General features: G+C 45.1%; 1 pseudogene; it reads right to left on the bottom strand.

The window, feature by feature from the left end:
* Positions 1-773: 773 nt before the first annotated feature.
* LOC147988537 (uncharacterized) lies at positions 774-12,426 on the bottom strand (annotated as a pseudogene).
* Between the last annotated feature and the right edge of the window lie 4,958 nt (positions 12,427-17,384).

Raw genomic sequence — 17,384 nt, 5'->3', positions numbered from 1 at the left:
CTCACTATGTGCACTTCTGTAGTCACTCTTGGCTGAGGCATGGAAGCACCAGCAGTAGCAACAAATGAAGAAAGCTCAGGCAGTGGCACATGAACCCTTTCAGCACCTCTTCTTGCAGTCTCTCTTTGAGCCATGTTGTACACCATACTGGTTGGTGACTCAGTTGGGTCCAGCCCAGGATCTGGGTGGCTAGGGAAGATGTTCTGCAAAGCACAAAACTCAGTTAGACTCATTTAAATTCAGTTAGGTTCAGTTAAGTTCAGTTAAATACAGTTAGGTTCAGCTAAGTTCAGTTAGGGTTCAAATACAGTTAGGTTCAGTTAGAGTTCAGGTAAGTTCAACATATAAGTTGAACACTGAAATTACCTGGAGAAAAGATGGGTCATCATAGTTTTCATCAACCTCTTCTACACCCTCCTGAATGTTAGTTTCCTGCCATGTGTAGTGACCTTTTCTGTTGTGATCAGCTCTACCACAAATTGAGCAATGCATTGTAAGACCTTTTCTGTTCAAAACCCTGACACCATTCTTAATCTTCTCCTCTGGTCTCTGCTTCCTGTTCTTCTTGGGCCTCCCCAACTGTTTAGTGAAGACAGGTGGAAATATCTTATATACATTCTGTTTCTCCCACTCCTTTGGGTCTCCTAGAGGGACTAGAGTGTACCCATATGCCTTGAGATATGTTTCAACAGTATAGCATTCATGAACCATTGTCTGAGGATCAATTCTCTCCTCCCTGCAACAAGCTACAGCATGCCCACAGGGTACTCCTCCTAACTGCCATCTCCTGCAATCACAAGTGCAAGCAAAGGTTCACTGTGTAGCTGGAATTACCTGACTGAACTTTAAAGATCTGCTGGCCAGCTTCTGATACATGGCAATTTGCAGCAAACTCAGTATTCTTGTCCAATTTCTTCTTGATCTTAGGGCATATCCTCTGGTGAGTCCACTTTTCTATAGCTTCTCTCTTCTTACTCACTAGCCTGTGCATGATCTTGTAAAATATGTATTCAAGCATACTATGCACTGGCATCTCTCTGCCATCAAGGATGTAGCTGCACAAAGAGTGGAAGAATGCAGTCATAGTTATGTGTGATGTGTATAAAGTACTACTGATATGTTCAAAGCACATAGTTAAAAACCAAATTTGACAAGTAATTCACCTGTTAAACACTTCAGAGTTATTGTTGAGCAGAATATCACATTTTGGAAATTCACTCAAAAATGCTTTGCACCAAGTCTTTGGTTCCAGCCTTTCAGTCCAATGAAATGCAGCTGGGCAGTGATCATCCATCTTCTTACAATTTTCTCTCCACTTAACTTTGTTAGGTGATCTTGCAATGGCCCACATGTCTTGCTTCAGAACCTCCCCTTTGTGCTTCTCATTGAAGTTCTGGTAGATGTGCCTCACACAAAACCTATGTTCTGCATCAGGCCAAACTTTCTGCACATCATTTATTAAACCCTTCTGCTTGTCACTCATAATTGTGTAGGGAGCAGTGTTAATGATATTTAGATCATCTTTCAAACTTGTCAGAAACTACTCCCATGAACCAGTGCATTCTACTTCCACCCAACCCATTGCAATTGGGAAAATGCAGTCATTAGGATCAATACCTACAACACTAAGCAGCACTCCTTTGAACCTTGTTTTCATATGACAGCCATCAATGAATATAATTGGCCTGCAGCCCTTTAGCCACCCTCTTTTGCATGCGTCATAAGACCAATACAATGTCTTCAAACACTTCCTGCCCAATGGAAACTTGGTATCCTTGACAAGTTCAGTAGTAACCAGAAATGTAGACCCAGGATTTTTGGTCCTTAATTCATGCCCATAATCCCTTAACCTACTGAACTGCTCCTCCTCATCACCATGGATTTGATTAAGTGCTTGCTTTCTAGCCCTTGCTAACTTCCATCTGTTAGGGGTGCAATTGAACTCACTAGTGCATTTTCTTGAAAATGTGCCAAGTGACATCTTCTGGTCATCTCTGAACTCATCTATGAAAAAGTTGCACAAGAATTTAGCTGTCAAATCTTTTAGTTTCCATTTCTTCTGGCAAACATGCTCTGAATTGTAAGCCTTTATGACAAATCCTCCAGTCCTATTGTCATAGCTAGCCTTAAGCAGCCAAGGGCAGCCTCTAGTACACACTGCCTCCAATCTTATCTTATCATTCTTCACCTTCTTGATCTGCACTCTGTTCCTTATAGAATATGCAGTAAGATCTTTCCTCAGCTCAACCACATCAGCAAAGACCATGCCCACTTTAAAAACAGGGGGTTTCATGTCCACCTTGCTATTGAAAGCTTTCAACTTGTACTTAAGTTGCTCATGTTCTTCAGTGGAGATGTCAAGGTCTTCATCTTCAAGTAAATAGTCAGGCTCAACCTCTTCCTCCTCTAGCTGAGCTTTTTCATTAACATCAAAGTCAATGTTCTCTTCATAAAGACCATCATCACCATCATCTATGTCATAATCACTGTCACTGAAATCTGAATCTGACAGAACTGTATCTTCAGACTGTGCAACATAACTAAGCAAATTATCTTCAGACTGAAAATCTGCTGCAACCTCTGAAAGGGGACATTCAACATTGACTGAAATGAGGCTGTGAGATGATGTTGCACTGGCTACAACAACATTTGAGGTGGCCAATGTGTCTGGGCTCTGAAATGATGACACTATCAAATCTTGCCTAAAGTTACTGATGAAATCTGGATGGTCCACCATGATTACAAGCACTTTCTGCTTAGCACTTTCTATGATCATTTGCTGCACATCCTCATCACCTCTAATTCTCACCATCCCATCTGAAATTGCTTTTCCAGGTCTTTGCCAGTAAATTATGTGCTCATGGACAGGATATCCCAGCCATTTTAGATGCTCTTCAATGAATGCATATGAGAATGACCCAGCATCAACATAGTCAATCACCTCCACAGATGGATTGTAATACTCCATGCTATTTGTTGGTCCACAGAATATTCCACCATGCTCAAGTTCTAGTGTAAAGAAAGGAGTATACACACTCTGTCCCATTGCTGAATCACACACTGCACCCACATAGAGCATAATATAAGCACAAACATCAACATAACAAGTATACATCAGAATATAAGCACAAAATCAGTTAACTGTATCTTGTAGATGCAGTTAGTTAACTGCAAACATTCAGTTAACTACCTCTTACAGATTTAGGGGACCAAGCCACTACAACAAAAATATATGCAATATAGTTAACTACCTCTTATACTCTTATAGTAACTGAAGAAATATCAGCTACTGCATCTCCAAGTGCAACAATATAGTTCACTGAAGAAAAGTTCAGTCAACTGAAGAAAAGTTCAATTAACTGAAGAAAAGTTCAGTTAACTACATCTTGCAGATTAACTGAACAAATCTAGTAACAATTGGGTATTTATGTTACAGTCGTCATCTCCTACCTATTCAACACACTTTGCAATGGCTACCCAGGGTCACTAAATACAAAACAACACATGAACCCTAAACCTTTGCCAAAAATAGAAATACCTAAACCCTAGACCAAAATCTGTGGTGAAAATTAGTTCTTTAATCCGCTGCAAGAACACTAGGCAACAGGTACCACTGGATGTACAAGAATCGCTCTCAAAACAAACTGATCCGCCGGTGCTACGGGCGACAATGGAGGAGGAGCAAAGCAGAGGAGGACGAACGGAGGAGATGAAGAAACGAACCATAATCTGGAGGAAAGACACCGTGTGGCCTAACTTGATGGACGGAAGGAGGCGGCTGCACACTGCCGGTGAGCTCCGGCGATGTCGCCATGATGGCTGACGTCAGCCCGCGGCTCCAGCTCCAGCGGCAGCAGCTCGCGCGGTCGGAGTGGCGAGGACAGAAGAGGAACAGGAGTTATTGACCCAGGGGACACAACATTTATTCAGGTGCCACTTGGTCATGAAGTGCGGGTTGATAAGCAAATAAGGCAGGGGGCTATGTGCAAAATGCGATGCGCTGACCAGCCAGGCCACTTGGCATCCACTTGTCGAGCTGTGAGTGGCTGTGGACCAAATTTGCACCTCCAATGCAAGTTTAGGGATGAAATAATCTACTTTTGCAAGTTCAGGGACTAAACCATCACCTGACATGCAAGTATAAGGACCTGGGGTGCTATTACCTCTTTGCAGTATATGAGGTAGCTTTCCTGTTAAAGTGACATTGCATGTCATGTTTGCTTTAAGGAAATCTTCCTACTTTTATTTTTCTACAATGTAGAGCACAGTTTAGACATGTTACCTTTCTTAACTCGACCTGTTCCTGAAACTTTTATATTGATATGGTCTTGGTGGTCTCTGGTTTTGGTAATTAATTTGAAGGTCCATTTATCAAAAAAAATTAATTTGAAGGTCTACCTTTCTGGTTTTCTTGCGGGCATGATGTTACATCAATGAAAATCTTGCAAGGAAAAATTACTGATCTGAATGGGTAAGACAAACATATACTGCATCAATGGAAACAAGGAATGTTTTGTCAATCTGACCTTAGCTCTACATATCTCAGAGTTCTACGATGACACAGACCAGCAGCGGCCAGTGGGTGGAGCCACGTCGTCCGCCGATTGGGACTAAGATAGGCCCATGTTTCCTCCAAAGGATTCTCCTCTAGATGGCGATGCGGGGTCATCTGTAACATGTGTGTTATTCGTTTGAACGGCGGTCGCCTTTGTGCGTTGTCGACCACTATCGCCATCTTCATCACTCCCATGTACTGGTACTTCACGTCAGTCATACAACCTTGAGCACCAGTTTGATATCTTGGAGGCGTTACCTTTGGCAGCACATATTAGGTATAATATACTCCACTCTTCATGATTGTTGCGCTCGGTTCCCATAAAATCAGATTTGTTCATCCTTTTAGTACAATTTATTTCCTGTCAGCAATCTGCTATGCATGCAATCTTATGAGTAATTTTTTATTTAGGCCATGTTTTTCATAGTATTATTCAGGCACTATTTTTGGTCTCTGGATATTAGAATTACTGTATCCTACACAAGCTAGATTTGTAGGTGAGACTGAAAATTAATCATACTCTGCTGTTATGCAACACCAAGACTCTTGACCTTTTCAGTCCAGCAGTATCCCATATCTACATAGATAGAATAGAACTATCATAATCTGTATAGCAGCAGAAGAGCTAACCATATTCAAACTGCAAAGGAAAACTATAAAGTTGTTTTTACAAAAAATACTAGCTTTCCCCTTCCTTCTACTTTGTTTAGCTCAACAACAAGCATTTGAGATCAGAGGTATGCCCAATTTCAGAATGTGAATCTGTTAATCTTAAAATGAAGAGGAAGAGAGGGCATCCCTTATTTGGTCGATGTAATCTGATCTGAAATGTCACTACCTGAGTAATTTATTTGCTTGCCACTGAAGATAAAAAATTGAACAGATATATTATTTGCTATTCATACTAGCTCAAATATTTTGTGATGTAATTATGCTCGATTTAATAGAGACTGCATCATCATATTAAGAATATATGAAAATATGCATTAGGTTTATGCATTATAGAATGGTTACTTCTTTATTATAGTAAGATAAAATGGTGTTAGATTACCTCTGCAACTGTTTGACATATAATATATTATATATCAATCAGTGCTTTCATTGTAATTAGTGTAATGTCTACCCACTAGTAGAAAACAGGGCTTTGGTCCAGGTCGGGTCAGCCCATTAGTCCCGGTTCAGTCCAGAACCGGGACCAATGTGGGCATTGGTCCCTGTTCGTGAGCCCAGGGGGCCGGCCGGGCCACGTGGGCCATTGATCCCGGTTGGTGGGATGAACCGGGACCAATGGGCCTCACTCCTGGCCCACCACCATTGGTCCCGGTTGATGGCTTGAACCGGGACCAAAGGCTCCCCTTTAGTCCCAGCTCATGTCACCAACCGGGACCAATGAGGTGCCTATATATACCCCTCGCTCGCGAGCAGAGTGCTCTGTTTTTCTCTGGCCAAGGGGGAGAGGGCTTGGTGGTGCTCTAGCTCACCTCCTATGCACACAAGGTGTTCGATGGAATGCCCGAGCCACACTACTTAAGCTTTCTCCTCTCCAAGCTCGACCTCCAAGCTCCATTTTCCATAATATTTGTCTAGGTTTAGCGGTCCGTCACGCCCCGTCCCCGTCTTCACCGCCGTCGATCACCCGCGCCGAGCTCATCGCCGGCACCACCGTGGTGAGCCTCTTGTTCTTATCTTCTTTCTGAAAGGAAAAATATTCTTACTTGTATGTTTACATAGATACTTGTATTATTTTCTTACTTTTATTATTGCATCTTATATAGTGCGATGGTTTTGGTATCCGCCCCCGTCGGCCCTCGTCCTGTCTATGATTCGGATGTGGTATATATATTATCTTTATAACTATTGGTTCATTTATTGTTTATGAAAATTATGCCGACCAACGTGACATTGATTTTATTAATGTAGGATGTATGTGAATCGGAAATGCCAACCGACCCTATTGTCGAGAGGTTAAATTTAGTTGAAGAAGACAACAATTTGTTGAAGGAAAAAAAATTGAGGAGGAGAAGATGATATTGGAGTTGCATGTTGCGGATGTCGTCGATGATCACAAGATCAAGATGGATGCAATGCGCTTGAAGATTAGAAAGATTAGAAAATATGCCATTCATACCGAGGCTTGGTATCATTATGCCGTTGGATCAATTGTTACCTTGGTTGCGATTATGATCGCATTTGTTTTCGCATTGAAATGTTTTACATAGTTTCAAAGTATGGTTTAATTAATTAGATGCTCTGGAGAGCTATATGTTGTTAGATGAGAACTATGTATGCACTTTGGTTTTAATGTGATGATGAACTTCTATTAATTTGGACACTTAATTATATATAATGCACGCAGATGAACCGGCAATGGATGTACGGTGACAGACACACCCGCGAGTACATTAAGGGCGTGCATGAGTTTCTCGATGCGGCTGAGGCAAACAAGCAGAATGGTTTTATGCGTTGTCCATGCACTGAATGTGGGAAGATGAGGTCTTACTCTAACCGGAAAATCCTTCACTCCCACCTGCTTTACAAGGGTTTCATGCCACACTATAATGTTTGGACGAGGCACGGAGAAATAGGGGTTATGATGGAAGACGGCGAAGAAGAAGAGTACGATGACAACTATGTGCCCCCTGAATACGGTGATGCTGCAACGGGGGGAGCTGGTGAAGATCAAGAGGAACCAGACGATGTGCCCAATGATGCTGCAACGGGTGAAGCTGCTGAAGATCAAGAGGAACTAGACGATGTGCCCGATGATGATGATCTCCGCCGGGTCATTGTCGATGCAAGGACGCAATGCGAAAGTCAAAAGGAGAAGCTGAAGTTTGATCGCATGTTAGAGGATCACAAAAAAGGGTTATACCCCAATTGCGAAGATGGCAACACAAAGCTCGGTACCGTACTGGAATTGCTGCAGTGGAAGGCAGAGAATGCTGTGGCTAACAAAGGATTTGAGAAGCTACTGAAAATATTGAAGAAGAAGCTTCCAAAGGATAACGAATTGCCCGACAGTACATACGCAGCAAAGAAGGTCGTATGCCCTCTAGGATTGGAGGTGGAGAAGATACATGCATGCCCTAATGACTGCATCCTCTACCGCGATGCATACAAGGATCTGAACGCATGCCCGGTATGTGGTGCATTGCGGTATAAGATCAGACGAGATGACCCTGGTGATGTTGACGGCGAGCCCCTCAGGAAGAGGGTTCCTGCGAAGGTGATGTGGTATGCTCCTATAATACCATGGTTGAAACGTCTGTTCAGAAACGAAGAGCATGCCAAGTTGATGCGATGGCACAGTGAGAACCGAAAGAAAGATGGGAAGTTGAGAGCACCCACTGACGGGTCGCAGTGGAGAAAAATCGAGAGAAAGTACTGGGATGAATTTGCAAAGGACCCAAGGAATGTATGGTTTTCTTTAAGCGCGGATGGCATTAATCCTTTCGGGGAGCAGAGCAGCAATCATAGCACCTGGCCCGTGACTCTATGTATGTATAACCTTCCTCTTTGGATGTGCATGAAGCGGAAGTTCATTATGATGCCAGTTCTCATCCAAGGCCCTAAGCAACCCAGCAACGAAATTTATGTGTACCTAAGGCCATTAGTTGAAGAACTTTTATAGCTGTGGAATGGAAATGGTGTACGTACGTGGGATGAGCACAGACAGGAGGAATTTAACCTTAAGGCGTTGCTGTTCGTGACCATCAACGATTGGACCGTTTTCAGTAACCTTTCAGGACAGACAAACAAAGGATACCACGCATGCACGCACTGTTTAGATGACACTGAAAGTATATACCTGGACAAATGCAGGAAGAATGTGTACCTGGGCCATCGTCGATTTGTTCCGACCAACCATCAATGCCGAAAGAAAGGCAAGCATTTCAAAGGCGAGGCAGATCACCGGAAGAAGCCCGCCATGCGCACCGGTGATCACGTGCTTGCTATGGTCAATGATTTACACTACGTAATCTTTGGAAAGGGTCCCGGTGGACTAGCTGTTCCGAATGACGCTGAGGGACACGCACCCATGTGGAAGAAGAAATCTATATTTTGGGACCTACCCTACTGGAAAGGCCTAGAGGTCCGCTCCTCAATCGACGTGATGCACGTGACGAAGAACCTTTGCGTGAACCTGCTAGGCTTCTTGGGCGTGTATGGGAAGACAAAAGATACACCTGAGGCACGGGAGGACCTGCAACGTTTGCACGAGAAAGATGGCATGCCTCCGAAGCAGTATAAAGGTCCTGCCAGCTACGCTCTTACGAAAGAGGAGAAAGAAATCTTCTTTGAATGCCTGCAAAGTATGAAGGTCATGACTGGCTTCTCGTCGAATATAAAGGGAATAATAAATATGCCAGAGAAAAAGTTTCAGAACCTAAAGTCTCATGACTGCCACGTGATTATGACGCAACTGCTTCCGATTGCATTGAGGGGGCTTCTACCGGAAAACGTCCGATTAGCCATTGTGAAGCTATGTGCATTCCTCAATGCAATCTCTCAGAAGGTGATCGATCCAGAAATCATACCAAGGCTAAGGAGTGATGTGGCGCAATGTCTTGTTAGTTTCGAGCTGGTGTTCCCACCATCCTTCTTCAATATCATGACGCACGTCCTAGTTCATCTAGTCGACGAGATTGTCATCCTGGGGCCCGTGTTTCTACACAATATGTTCCCCTTTGAGAGGTTCATGGGAGTCCTAAAGAAATATGTCCGTAACCGCGCTAGGCCAGAAGGAAGCATCTCCATGGGCCATCAAATAGAGGATGTTATCGGGTTTTGTGTTGACTTCATTCCTGGCCTTAAGAAGATAGGTCTCCCTAAATCGCGGTATGAGGGGAGACTGACTGGAAACGGCACTCTTGGAAGAGACTCAATAATATGCAGGGACGGATATTCTTGGTCTCAAGCAAACTACACAGTTCTACAGAACTCTACCTTGGTGACCCCGTATGTCGATGAACACAAGAACAGTCTGCGCTCCAAACACCCGGAGCAGTGCGACGACTGGATTACATGTGAACACATCAGGACTTTCAGCAGTTGGTTGGAAATACGTCTCAGAGGTGACAACACTGTTTGTGATGAGTTGTACTTGTTGTCCAGGGGACCATTTTTGACTGTATTGACTTACAAAGGATACGAGATAAATGGGAATACATTTTACACGATCGCCCAAGATCAAAAGAGCACCAACCAAAACAGCGGTGTCCGCTTTGATGCAGCAACCGAGAGCGGAAAGGACACATATTATGGTTACATAGTGGACATATGGGAACTTGACTACGGACCTGATAATAAGGTCCCTTTGTTTAAGTGCAAATGGGTCAATCTGTTAGGCGGCGGGGTACAGGTAGACCCACAGTACGGAATGACAACAGTGGATCTGAAAAATCTTGGGTACACTGACGAATCGTTCGTCCTAGCCAATGATGTGGCACAGGTTATCTATGTGAAGGACATGTCTACCAAACCGAGAAAAGAAAAGATAAGGAAGCCACATAGTTCTTTCAGGAAAAAGGGACATCCTGGGAGTGGACGGCAAGATAGACATGTCTGAAGATTATGAAAAGTTTCATGAAATTCCTCCCTTCAATGTCAAGGCTGACCCAAGCATCCTGATAAACAATGAAGATTATCCATGGTCACGGCGCAATAAGCAAATGACACAAGCGAAGAAAAAGTGAAGACTTTCTCCTACAACTATTATGATGATACCATGCCAACTTTGTAACACACGAACATGCTACCATTGTCCGTTTTGTACATGCACATGCTATGTGGGTGAAAATATGATACCATGCCAACTTTCAACTTTTTCAGAGTTCATTTGAAATGCTTTCATGTCTTATGGTTCAGCCCTCGTAATACCATGACCATTAGTCCCTGGCCCATGCCAACTTTCAACTTTCAACTTTCTAAAACTAATGGCACTAATAGAAAGTTTATAATTTTTGCTCCTCGCCCCTGGCCCATGACCATTAGTCCCGGTTTGTGCCACAAACCGGGACTAAAGGGTTGGTCCTCGTTGCAGGCAGAGTTTAGTCCCACCTCGCCAACCGAAGGGGGCTCACACCGGTTTATAAGCCCTTCCCTCTCTGCCTTGTTGAGCTCCTCTCGAAGTGAAAATAGATGCCCTAATAGAGAAAAGTTCGACCTAAATTCATAGTGAATTTCTCTGAAATTCATAGAAATTTACTAGGAATTTAGGTTGAATTTTCTCTATAAGCGCATCTATTCTCATTTTTTTTAGTAAGTTAATCACAAACTTGTGATTAAAACAATTTTCAAAGAATTCAAATTTTAACTATTCAAATTTGAAAACTAATGGCACTAATAGAAACTTTATAATTTTTCTAAAACTAATGGCACTAACAGAAAGTTTATAATTTTGCTAACCTAAAAGCAAACAGAATTAAAAATTAAAGCAAAAAACAAAACAAAATAAATAATGCAAAAAACAAATCAAAAAAACAGGAAAAAACTATTTTTATAGTAAAGTTAATCAAAAAATAAAATAAATATAGCAACAAAGAAAACAAAAAAACTAAAAAAGTGTTTTCAAATTTGAAAACTAATGGCACTAACAGAAAGTTTATAATTTTTCTAAAACTAATGGCACTAACAGAAAGTTTATAATTTTGCTAACCTAAAAGCAAACAGAATTAAAAATTAAAGCAAAAAACAAAATAAAATAAATAATGCAACAAACAAATCAGAAAAATAGGAAAAACTATTTTTATAGTAAAGTTAATCACAAAATAAAATAAATAAAGCAACAAAGAAAACAAAAAAAACTAAAAAAGTGTTTTCAAATTTGAAAACTAATGGCATTAACAAAAAGTTTATAATTTTTCTAAAACTAAAAGCATAAAGAATTAAAAAATAAAGCAAAAAACAAAAGAAAATAAATAAAGCAAAAAAAACAAAAAAATGCCACCTACTGGGCCCCCACGGCCTGAATACGACTAGAAACCCATCCAAGGGCCAGGATTCAGGCCCGCAGGAGGCCCAGTAGGCCCACAGGCATAGCAGTGACAATTAGGCCCGTAAGCCTGCAATGGAGAGGAGCTCGAGAGGGGTGCGGCAGTGGGGCTTATAAACCACTACGCACCCCTCTCAACTAGAGAGGTGGGACTAAACTTTCGACGCCACAGCCGCACAAGGCCTTTGGTCCCGGTTGGTGGCACCAACTGGGACTAAAGGGTGCATTGGTCACGGTTCGTGGCACAAACCGTGACCAATGCCCCCCTTTAGTCCCGGTTGGTTCCACCAACCGAGACCAAAGGCCGCCGCTTCCCGCCCTTTGGGCTGCTGAAAAGAGGCCTTTGGTCTCGGTTGGTGGCACCAACTGGGACTAAAGGGGGGCATTGGTCACGGTTTGTGCCACGAACCGTGACCAATGCTCCGTCTATATAAGCCACACTTGTGAAAATTTTGGTTCAGTTTCTTCGATCCCGCCCCGACGACGCCGCCAGGCTGCCCGTGCTCGCCGTCGTTGCCCCGAGGCCGCCGTCGCCGTCACTGCCCGCTCCTCGTCGCCGCCGCCGCTCGCTCCTCGAGCCCGCGCCGCCCCCGAGCCCTTGCCGCCCTTGAGCCCGCGCCGCCCCGGAGCTCGCCGTCGTCCCCGAGCCCTCCTCCCCGAGCTCACGCCGCCACTCGAGCTCGCCGTCGTCCCCAAGCCCGCACCGCCCCCGAACTCGTCGTCGTCCCCGAGCCCTCCTCCGAGAGCCCGTGCCGCCCTCGCCGCCCTCCTCCCCGAGCCATCCGCCGCCCTCCCCGAGCCATCCGCCGACCTCGCCGACGCCCTCGCCGCCGTCGCCCTCGCCAGTCAACCTCGCTGCTGTGAGCCGCCGCCACATGTTTAACATTTTTTTCATTTTTTTGTACGTATATATAATGTATATATGTATGTGGCTATATGTATGTATAGATGTTCATATATGTGTATTATTTTTTTGTTCAGAGCATTTTTTGTTCATATATGTATGTTTTTTGTTTATGTGTATTAATTTTTTTGTTCATAGCATTTTTTTGTTCATATTTTTTTTCATAGCATTATTTCCATGTATATTTGTATGTGGCTATGTATGTATAGAGGGATAGCATTTTTTTTCCATGTATGCATGTCATTGTCGATATACCCCCTCCCCGTTAACTTCGACAGGAGGGGGGGTCGATATAACCCTCCCCGATAACTTCGACATGAGGGGGGGTCGATATACCCCCTCCCTGATAACTTCGACATGAGGGGGGGGGTCGAGAACTAGTTTAGGGGGTCGAGGGTTGAGAACTAGTTTAGGGGGTCGAGGGTTGAGAACTAGTTTAGGGGGTCGAGGGAAGAAGGGGAAGAAGAGGGAGAAGAAGAGGGAGAAGAAGAGGAGAGGAAGAAGAGGAAGTCTTCTCCTATATTCTCTCTTCTCTTCTTTTTTCTTCTTCTTCCTATATGTATTAGTTTTTTATTTAGGGTCTAGGGATCGAGGGTCGAGGGTTCCAGGGTCATCTAGGGGTCGAGGGTTCCAGGGTTGTCGAGGGTTCGAGGGGTCGAGGATCGCCGAGGGGTCAAGAGAGGTTTCCTAGTGTCAAAGTATTGAAGAAATCCATGGCTTCATCATTAGCCGGAATGTCGGGACCCCGATTCCAAATCACATCGATCTAGCCGGTAACACCTCATATCACTTTGCGGCCTCACGCACGGTATCCCCACGGGTGTCGCCTTACCCTGGCCCGGGACCGTTTGCGCCTTTTGGCTCGCGTATATGATTGTGTCGCTAGCATCCATATGACAGAGAACCCGGGCCGACATGGCTAGTCGTGAACCCAAAGCGGCACTAACCTATGGGAATAGGCATACGTGATTTACATCGAGCGTGTTGGTCAGCAGCGTGTGAATCCGGGCTGTAGCACTGGGCTAACAGGACTCCGGTGAACCGGGCTGTAGCAGGCTCGGCAGGACTCCGGTTGTCACCGCGTGACATTTCCCCGAAGGGACAGACACAGGAACGAAGTGAAACACATGCCGCCAGTCAAGTGTCCTGAGCAGTAGTGCTGGGCTAGCAGGACTCCGGTGAACCGGGCTGTAGCGGACTACTATGGCTCAAGGAACCACTAGACTACATTTCCCCATAAGAGAGACTGCCAAGGATAACAACTAGATTGTCGGATCCCACACATAGAAATACACGTCACACGTACGCATAACATGCAAGTATGTGCTGTACAACATGGCATCACAACATAACGCAAACTCATATAGATAAAGGCTCAGAAGAGCCACATAGCATAAATACAAACAGGGGTCACATGACCCATCATCCAGAGCATACAAGCAACGGAAGCATTACATGTCTGAGTACAGACAACTACAAAAGAAAAGGGCTGAGAAGCCTGACTATCTACAAGACCCTCCCAAGGGTACAAGATCATAGCTGAGGTAACAAGCTACTCGTCGAAGTCCAAGCGGAACTACTAGTAAGACAGATGTCTCATCTGCAAAACATAGATAAAGCAAACGTGAGTACAAAGGTACTCAACAAGACTTACATCAAATACTATCATATATGTAGTTGTATCAAGAAGGTAATGTGGGGTTTAGTTGCAGCAAGCCAGCTTTGACTCAGTGGCTATCCTGTTCTACGACAACGAGAAACTTCTTTGAGATGAGGCAGCGCACACGAGTCCACTAATCACCACATCAATACACTACTATGGATTCATCCTCGTCTCCCTACGAGAAGGCCATCCATAGCACTCACACTTGTCTTGAGCATTTTAGAGTACCCACTTTAAGTTGTCTATGTACCACGTAAGCATCCAAGAAGTCCATAACCGAGGACACAGCTATTCGAATAGATCATGATAACCCTGCAGGGGTGTACTTCATCACACACGCTCTCACCACTTATCACCATGTACACATCATGTATCTCGGCAACCTTCAAGCGGAAGCCTAGCGAGGGTGTCGGCCATGACCTGACTAACCACGCAAGACTCTAGTCCAGGTTTATCGCCTATTCGGGTTCCATCCGCAAGGAGATCCGGCCGAGGTTTCGCTTACGGCCCCAAACGATGTGTACAGGGTTCCCGAGCCCACCATCCGGGTGCCACTCGGTACACCGGGCCACGTGTGCCTAGTCTGTCCCAAGTCCACCCTGCCGGGTGCCACTCGGTAGAAAAATAGCACTACCTACAAACACCAGAAACTATTTGCAACTCCTGGACAGAGTTCAAGGCGGTTAATAAGTCGAGAGAGCTTGGAGCGCCCGGAGCCCAATGTGTGGTAGTAGCTAGTCATTGGACAACTTACACAGAACTCAGTTCTTAAGGACGGTCTCAATGAGACAACCCACCATGTACTCCTACATGGCCTCTCACCGCTACCTTTACCAAATCGTGTTCACACGCTTAACTCTCAGCACCAGAACATATCATAGCATTCCCATTCATTCTCGATGAATCAGACCTGACACAACTCTAAGCAATAGCAGGCATGGCATGGTAGGAACACCACATGGCTCAATCAACTCCTACACATGCTAGTGGGTTTCAACTATTTAGTGTGGCAATGACAGGTCATGCAGAGGAATGGGTTCAACTACCGCAGCATAAAGTAGCAGTTGAATCGTTGTTGTCCTAATGCAATAAAAGAGAGCAGGAGCGAGAGAGTGGGATTGTATCGGAATGAACAAGGGGGGTTGCTTGCCTGGTAGATCAACAGGGGGCACTACGCCTCAGACAGGTACTCTCGAACACTCTCCGGAGCAGGACCTATCGAGAAGGAACGGTGACGGAAATCAAACACAAGCATATGTAACAATATGATGCATGAACATGGCATGAGTATGTGATGTTGTTTGAGTTAATGCATCTAGCATTTATTTAGTTGAGGTCCATTTGAACCAAGGGTTCAAATGCAACTCCAAAATAAGCCCTTAAATATGCCATAAGTGTGTTTTCATATATACAGCATGTATAGGTTGGTTTGTCATGCATGAAAATGGTACATATGGGTAGATTGAATTTTTCTGATAATTTTTCATATATAAATTATTTCAATCTGAGCTACGGTTGAATTACTATGAATTTTAGAAGTTTATATCATTTTCTGGATTCTCCTGATTAATTTTAAAACCAGAAAAAGATATATTGCGTCAGCACTAAGTCATGGTGATGTCAGCATTGACCAAAGTCAAATCTGACTGGTGGGCTCCACCTGTCATTGTTATAGTTAATTAATAGAGGTTAATTAATTTTTAAACTAATCCTAAACTAGAAATTAGCAGGGCCGGGCCCCACCTGTCATTGAGCCAGGGGAGGTCAAACCCCCTGGTCAACTGGGGCTAACGCGCCGGCGTTTAGCCGCCGGTGGCAGCATATGCGGCGAAGGGCGCGGGATCACCCTTCCGGCGACCAAAAGGACGGCGGAGAGCACCGGGGCGTAGCCCGCGCTCGTCCACTCCGAATGGAGCAAGTGGGAGAGACGGGGGCGGTCGGAGCTCGCCGGAGCGAAGTTCGGGGCGGCGGCCGGAGCACGGCCAAGTGCAGGCGAGGGCTGCGGTGCATGGGGAAGCGAGTGGAGAGGCTCTACGGCCTCCTGGCGTCACCAGGAGCACGGTGACGCGCGCGGGAGCGGCTGGCTCGGCCTCTGGCCATGGCGGCGCCATGGCCGATGGCACGGAGCTCTCGGCTCCGGTGGCTAGGCGGCTAGAGGAGGGGATCGAGCACGGTTTAGGGGGGAAAAGGATCGTGGCCTCACAGCGGTTGCAGGGGCCGTAGAAGCGGGCTCGGGGAAGCTCGGATGGCGGCAAATCGACAGTGGAAATCCACGGTGGCCGACGAGGAAGACGAAGACGATGGCGTCGTTTCAGGCGTCCCGTGGGCGCGTGCTTCGTCTTGGTGCTTCACGGCGTCGAGGAAGACCCGTTGGACAGGGCAGAGGGGCAAGGGGAGCACGGTGGCTGCGGCTACGGCGTGCAGCGGCGACGGCAGCGCTCGGGTGCGGGCGAGAGAGGGTGACAGAGGAGAGGAGGAGCACGGGTGAGAGTGAGAGGTGGTCGGGGAGGCTGCGTGGTGACGTCGAGGGCCTCCAGCAGCGAGCGGGAAGCAGGAGGTGGCCGGCGCGTGCTCGCGCACGCCGGGCACACGCGCACCGTCCTCCTGGCAGGAGGTAGGCGACGACTGGCGTCGACCAGCAGTGCTGGGCTGGCACAGGAGCTGGGCCACCAGCTGGGCTGCCAGGCAGGTAAGGCCAGGTGAGCTTTTTCCTTTATTTGTTTTCTTTTCTATTTTCTGACCTTTGTTTTCATTTAATAAAAATACTAAATCAATTAATTTTCTTCTGACAGTTTTTGCAGGGGCCTAAGGGATTATTCCAAAGCCCCTCACCAAAATTCAGAATTATTGGACAATATTTTATATATATAAAAATATTTATCCAACACAAATAATTTCTGGATTAATTCCAACTGCCCACAATAAATACTTATGAGATCCTAAAAATATTGGTTTGATTTTTATCTCTATCCAATATTTTCAGAGAGCAACATGAACATTTTCTTGGACCTTTTTGGAGCAACTTTTAACTGGGTTATTTCCAGAAATGATTCTGAGGGTTTCACAAATCCCCATTTCAAATTTAAATGGAATTTAACATGATGCACACATGACTAGCTAGCCTTGAGCATACCAGAACTAGGGATGTGACACGGAAGTAACCAGGGCATGACGAAGTCCTCCAAAGTTATTTTGGAATGGTGTCCCGGATAGGATAATTTGCCTTTTTGTATGAATTTCAGCAAAGGCCTTCCAAATAACGATATTT

The sequence above is a fragment of the Triticum urartu genome, chromosome 1A, assembly GCF_056163025.1.
Source record: "Triticum urartu cultivar PI428250 chromosome 1A, HENAU_Tu73, whole genome shotgun sequence".
NCBI lineage: Eukaryota > Viridiplantae > Streptophyta > Magnoliopsida > Poales > Poaceae > Triticum > Triticum urartu.
Note: the sequence above shows the minus strand (reverse complement) of the source record. Positions and strands in the feature narration are given on the sequence as shown.